Source organism: Ranitomeya imitator, chromosome 4 (assembly GCF_032444005.1).
Source record: "Ranitomeya imitator isolate aRanImi1 chromosome 4, aRanImi1.pri, whole genome shotgun sequence".
In the NCBI taxonomy this organism is placed as follows: domain Eukaryota; kingdom Metazoa; phylum Chordata; class Amphibia; order Anura; family Dendrobatidae; genus Ranitomeya; species Ranitomeya imitator.
The window spans coordinates 476205276-476211542 of NC_091285.1; the positions used below are offsets into that span (position 1 = coordinate 476205276).

General features: G+C 49.5%; 1 long non-coding RNA gene across 1 annotated transcript; it reads right to left on the minus strand.

Moving 5' to 3' along the window:
* Positions 1-1841: 1841 nt before the first annotated feature.
* On the minus strand, positions 1842-3141 carry LOC138674213 (uncharacterized). The gene is made up of 5 exons (XR_011320532.1): positions 2891-3141; positions 2553-2639; positions 2330-2470; positions 2173-2253; positions 1842-1970 (listed from the first exon to the last, which is right to left on the minus strand). It is a non-coding gene; the product is annotated as an uncharacterized lncRNA (long non-coding RNA).
* Between the last annotated feature and the right edge of the window lie 3126 nt (positions 3142-6267).

Sequence of the window (6267 nt, forward strand, 5' to 3'; positions counted from 1 at the left end):
GCTGGCTGCAGAAAAGATCCACATTGTCACACATGGGTCTCATAAGAGAGTTACGTGACAATAACCCTCATGATTTCCGAAACTACCTTCGGATGTCCGAGGAATCCTTCAAGATAATACTGTCTGCTGTTACGCCACTCATACAAAGGCGTGATACGCCGATGCGTGCAGCCGTGCCCGTGGATGAAAGGTTGGCAGTGACACTGCGGTTCCTGGCAACAGGAAGGTCTCTTCAGGATTTGCAGTTTTCCGCAGCTGTTTCCAGACCTTTCCTGAGCGTTGTGATTCCGGAGACATGCGAGGCCATTGTGCACAGCTTAAGGCATTATATGGAGGTACTACTATATTTTTTTGGCTGCTGTGTTATGTCGATATATAATACTAGCTATTTAACCCGTTCTACGCCCTGGTTGCGCGCATTTCTATTGGTATATGTTCTACATCCTATCATGTGCTGCTCCCATCCTGCGCCCCCATTCAGACATGTGCTGCTGTGATCCTGCACCTCCATTCTGACATGTGCTGCTACCATTTTGCGGCTCCATTCTGATATGTGCTGCTCCAACCCTGCGCCACCCTTCTTTTATTTGCTGCTCCCAACGTAATTTTAGTGATTATATAATTTCGATATATTGTTTAGCACCCCCTCTCATTCACCGAAGCCATCTGATAAAATGGCTGCCTGCATACTCAGGGTTGTTGACTTTGTTATACTAATCCATACTGCGCCTCAATCACTGTAGGATGTCATCATGAGAGTGTATGTGCATAATATATTTGACCTAAATTGTACATGTTTCCTTCTCATCTTGCAGTTTCCCAAGACGGCGGATGACTGGAAGAGGATTGCTTCCGATTTTGATGAGCTGTGGCAGTTTCCAAACTGCGGTGGTGCATTAGATGGAAAGCATGTGCGCATCACGAAACCAGCCAACTCTGGATCCTTTTTTTTCAACTACAAAGGATATTTCAGTGTGATCCTCATGGCCCTTGTCAATGCGAACTATGAGTTTGTCGATGTGGATGTTGGCATGAATGGTCGAGTCTCCGATGGTGGAGTTTTTGAACACACTTCATTTGGGGAAGGCTTGAGGAACAATGAACTGCTGTTGCCACTAAATGAAGACACAAAAGCAAACCTAAATTTTGTCTTCATCGCTGACGAAGCTTTCCCTCTTCATCCACATTTGCTGAAGCCATTTGCACAGAGAACACTCACACCGGAGCGCAGAATCTTTAATTACCGGTTGTCGAGGGCCCGTCGTGTGGTTGAAAATGCCTTTGGGATTATGGCAAATCGGTTTAGAGTGTTCCACACAGCTATCAACTTGAAGCTGCCGTCTATAGACTTTGTGGTTTTGGCATGCTGTGTGCTCCATAATTTCCTGAGACGTCATGATACGAGCTCCTATTCTCCTCCTTCGTTTATTGATGCAGTGGACGCAAGAACCGGAGATATTGTGCCCGGGGAATGGCGTACACAACCTGATAATTTTACAGCTCTTCAAGCACTTGGATCTGGCAGACAGGCAGACGATGCAAGGGACTGTCGCGAAAAATACTGTCAGTACTTTAATGGTTCTGGAGCTGTACCCTGGCAGGATCGCGCCGTATAAAAAAAAATATTTTTTTTTGCTTTGCTGTCATATAAACCTCTCAAAATTAATTTAAATGTGATGCCTATAAAATGGTGATGTTAACCCTTATAGCTTGGTAAACATTAAAGAAAGAATGCGAAGATTTTTTGTTTTTTTTGTAACAATTTCTTGGTTTTAAATTATTTACCAACAAAATATAACATAACCAAAAAAAAAAAAAAAATTATCTCCTTCCACGGCCCAAGAGGTGTCGCAGCGTCACGCCCTGCTGCTCTACCTGATTCTGGAGGAGCGCTGCTGTCTGCTGCAGGAGCGCTGCTGTCCGCTCCAGGCGCAATTGTCTCGCCAGGAGCTCTCTTACGGTGGGCGGTTCTGTGGATAGAAGAGGTTGGAGAACCAACGTTGATTCCGCTGAAAATACATCCCGACCTCTGGGGCAGGAACAAATTTTGTGTGTTGTAAATTTCTATTTGGTCTGGCACCACAGGGCGATGTTAATTGTAATAAATTTTACTGTTTTAGTTGTCTATTGTGACATCCAGCAGAAAACCACTCGTATTATGTTGATACTTACGGAGAAGGGACGCCGGTTCCTCATTGCCAGAACCTGAGCTGCTAATTTCCCACCCCAGCGATCTGGCCACTGATGCAGCACCTAAAAGGAAATAATAACAGATCTGGTGAACTATGGAACACGCCGTTGGGAAGCGCTCGCTGTTTTGGTCACTTACGTATGTTAGCTTCTGGGGAGAATGCCGCCGACCCGGGGGAGGAAAAGGAGTGGCGGAAGGGAGGTGTTGAGGGTGGTGTAGGGGTGCGAGGGCGTCTGCTGTCTGGTGGAGGCGTGGTAGGCCGCTGGGTCATTACTGCGTCTGTAATGTATTCAAATATTTCCACTACCCTCTTATGTCCCGTATGCAGTTGAAAAACTGTAATCAATGATTGTTAACTTACGTGACGTCACGGACTGTGGGCTCCCGCTGGTGGTGGATGCTGTGGTGCTGCTGGCAATTGCAGGTACCTGTTGCCGCCGCTGTCTCTCTACACAAAGTTAACAAAAGCAATCTTTAAAAACACATGTAGAGTGCTGCAGATCAAAGCTAACAATATACTGAAACATAAAATTTATATCACACTTCACAGGGGTGCGAGGGTGCATGGTCGCAACAGATGGTGGCGGCGTGGTAGGCCGCTGGGTCATTACTGCGTCTGTAATGTCTTCAAATATTTCAGCTACCCTGTTATGTCCCGTGTGATGTTAAAAAAAATGCAATCAATGATTGTGAACTTACGTGATGTCCCGGACTGTGGGCTCCCACTGGTTTGTGAAGATGGGGTACTGGTGGCAATGGTGGGTCTCACTTGCCGCCGCTGTCTCTCTACACCTAAAGTAAAGAATCACAATGTTTACACACAAATGTTGAGTGCTGCAGATCAAAGCTTACAATATACTGAAACATAAAATAGAGATCACACTTTACAGGGGTGCGATACTCTGACATGTCTGTGGGCTCTGGTGTTCAATGGTCTTCCTGTCTTTGGAAAACGTATCATTTCATCAGTAGGCCAACCTCCTCCGATAATATTTTTGGTAAATTAAGAAATTAAAATTTACGGACATCTTAATAATTTCAAGATGGTGGTCGAGATTAGGGAACCACGACAAGTTTACGGACAACGCATATTCTGCTTGGAAAATAACTACATTTTACAAAAACGGGGCATGTGTTTTAATGCATTTGAGGTCATGTTGGCAACCATGAGTGCAAGCCTCCCTCCCAAACCCCCCCCTCCTGACAGCGTGCATCTCCCAATCCCCCCATACTAGTACTTGCCTCGCCTTGCCACCGCACGCAACTCAGCAAACATTTGTGGCGTTTTATAGCGTAGGTCAGCCCATTTTTTACGTAGCTGAAGCTGACTGCGGCAGACGCCAAACCTCCTCTCCATCATTCTGCTAATGCGGCCAAGCACTTCCCGTTTGTGGATGTGTGGGTGGGCAGGGCGGCTCTCCAGACCCTCGTAATCCAGGGCATCCATCTCAGTAATAAAAAAAAGGAGCTCTGGCTGCCCCAGAGGAGCTGAACGCATTCTCGCCGCCATTTTAGATGGAATGACTCTGAACGGCAACGCCCAGAGGAGGAGCTTGACTCCGCCGTACTGCCGACAGATCGGCATCGCAATAGCGTTACCGTTTATGGACAGCGTCACATTTGTGACGGCTGAGCGGTACGGAAGGAACGCACATAGTAAATGCCGTTCGAAGGATGGTTATATAACGCCGGAGCGTCACGTAATGTACGCTCGTGGTCTATGACGGCGTGATGACGTTACAGCGTTCCGGCGTGCCTGCGCTAGCTTGTTTTGTATCCCTGACATCGTGATAATGGCTGCCAGTCGCCGTGATCCTCCTTTGGGCATCCCAGAGCTCAAGTTCCTTATTGGAACAATGGATCGGATGCAGTACGAAACAACAGGGCTGGTGCTGCACCGCAACCAGCACAAGGAGGAAGTTGTCCGTGTGGTGTCTGAGGGCCTCAGGAAGCGGTTTGGGATAATTCGCAGCAAGGCCCAGATTGTGAAAAAATGGGGCGATCTCAAGTTCAAAAGCCCAGAGCGCCTGCAGGAGCTTCGCAAGGAGATTCGCAGAGGTCAGTACGCAGGTACCCAAAAGTATGTGGCCCAGTTATGGGGCAGTTTGAACGTTGCAGAGCCACTATGTTCCACAGCTATGGGGCAGTTTGAACGTTGCCACAGCTATGGGGCAGTTTGAACGTTGCCACAGCTATGGGGCAGTTTGAACGTTGCAGAGCCACTATGTGGCACAGCTATGGGACAGTTTGAACGTTGCAGAGCCACTATGTCCCACAGCTATGGGGCAGTTTGAACGTTGCCACAGCTATGGGGCAGTTTGAACGTTGCAGAGCCACTATGTGGCACAGCTATGGGACAGTTTGAACGTTGCAGAGCCACTATGTGGCACAGCTATGGGGCAGTTTGAACGTTGCAGAGCCACTATGTGGCACAGCTAACTGCTGACCGAACTGTTTTTTTTCCTTCACAGAGGCAAAGAGACAGCGCCGCCGCCACGAGGCATCACACACAGCCTCTTCGGGATCTGTGCCCTCCGGGTCAACTGTCCCAGTGCCCTCAGGGTCAACTCCTCCAGATCCTAGTAGGTTCCCACAATAATGTGATTTGGATTTGGTTGCAGGTCCCCTTTCCACCACCCCCCTCCCCCGTCAGCCAGTGTTGCCATATATGCTAACAGACTTTTTTTTGTTTTGTTTTTTCCTTCACAGAGGCAAAGAGACAGCAACGCCGCCACCACGCAGCACACACAGCCTCTTCGGGATCTGTGCCCTCCGGGTCAACTGTCCCAGTGCCCTCCGGGTCAACTCCTCCAGAGCCTAGTAGGTTACCACAATAATGTGATTTGGTTGCAGGTCCCCTTACCCCCACCCCCCCTCCCCCGTCAGCCAGTGTTGCCATCCCCCACCCCCCTCCCCCGTCAGCCAGTGTTGCCATATATGCTAACAGCCTTTTTTTTGTTTTGTTTTTTCCTTCACAGAGGCAAAGACACAGCACCACCGCCGCCACGAGGTATCCCGCACAGCCTCTTCGGGATCTGTGCCCTCCGGGTCAACTCCTCCAGATCCTAGTAGGTTCCCACAATAATGTGATTTGGATTTGGTTGCAGGTCCCCTTTCCACCACCCCCCTCCCCCGTCAGCCAGTGTTGCCATCCCCCACCCCCCCTCCCCCGTCAGCCAGTGTTGCCATATATGCTAACAGCCTTTTTTTTGTTTTGTTTTTTCCTTCACAGAGGCAAAGACACAGCACCACCGCCGCCACGAGGCATCCCGCACAGCCTCTTCTGGATCTGTGCCCTCCGGGTCAACTCCTCCAGATCCTAGTAGGTTCCCACAATAATGTGATTTGGATTTGGTTGCAGGTCCCCTTTCCACCACCCCCCTCCCCCGTCAGCCAGTGTTGCCATCCCCCACACCCCCTCCCCTGTCAGCCAGTGTTGCCATATATGCTAACAGCCTTTTTTTTGTTTTGTTTTTTCCTTCACAGAGGCAAAGACACAGCACCACCGCCGCCATGAGGCATCCCGCACAGCCTCTTCTGGATCTGTGCCCTCCGGGTCAACTCCTCCAGATCCTAGTAGGTTCCCACAATAATGTGATTTGGATTTGGTTGCAGGTCCCCTTTCCACCACCCCCCTCCCCCGTCAGCCAGTGTTGCCATCCCCCACCCCCCTCCCCCGTCAGCCAGTGTTGCCATATATGCTAACAGCCTTTTTTTTGTTTTGTTTTTTCCTTCACAGAGGCAAAGACACAGCACCACCGCCGCCACGAGGCATCCCGCACAGCCTCTTCTGGATCTGTGCCCTCCGGGTCAACTCCTCCAGATCCTAGTAGGTTCCCACAATAATGTGATTTGGATTTGGTTGCAGGTCCCCTTTCCACCACCCCCCTCCCCCGTCAGCCAGTGTTGCCATATATGCTAACAGCCTTTTTTTTGTTTTGTTTTTTCCTTCACAGAGGCAAAGACACAGCACCACCGCCGCCACGAGGCATCCCGCACAGCCTCTTCTGGATCTGTGCCCTCCAGGTCAACTCCTCCAGATCCTAGTAGGTTCCCACAATAATGTGATTTGGATT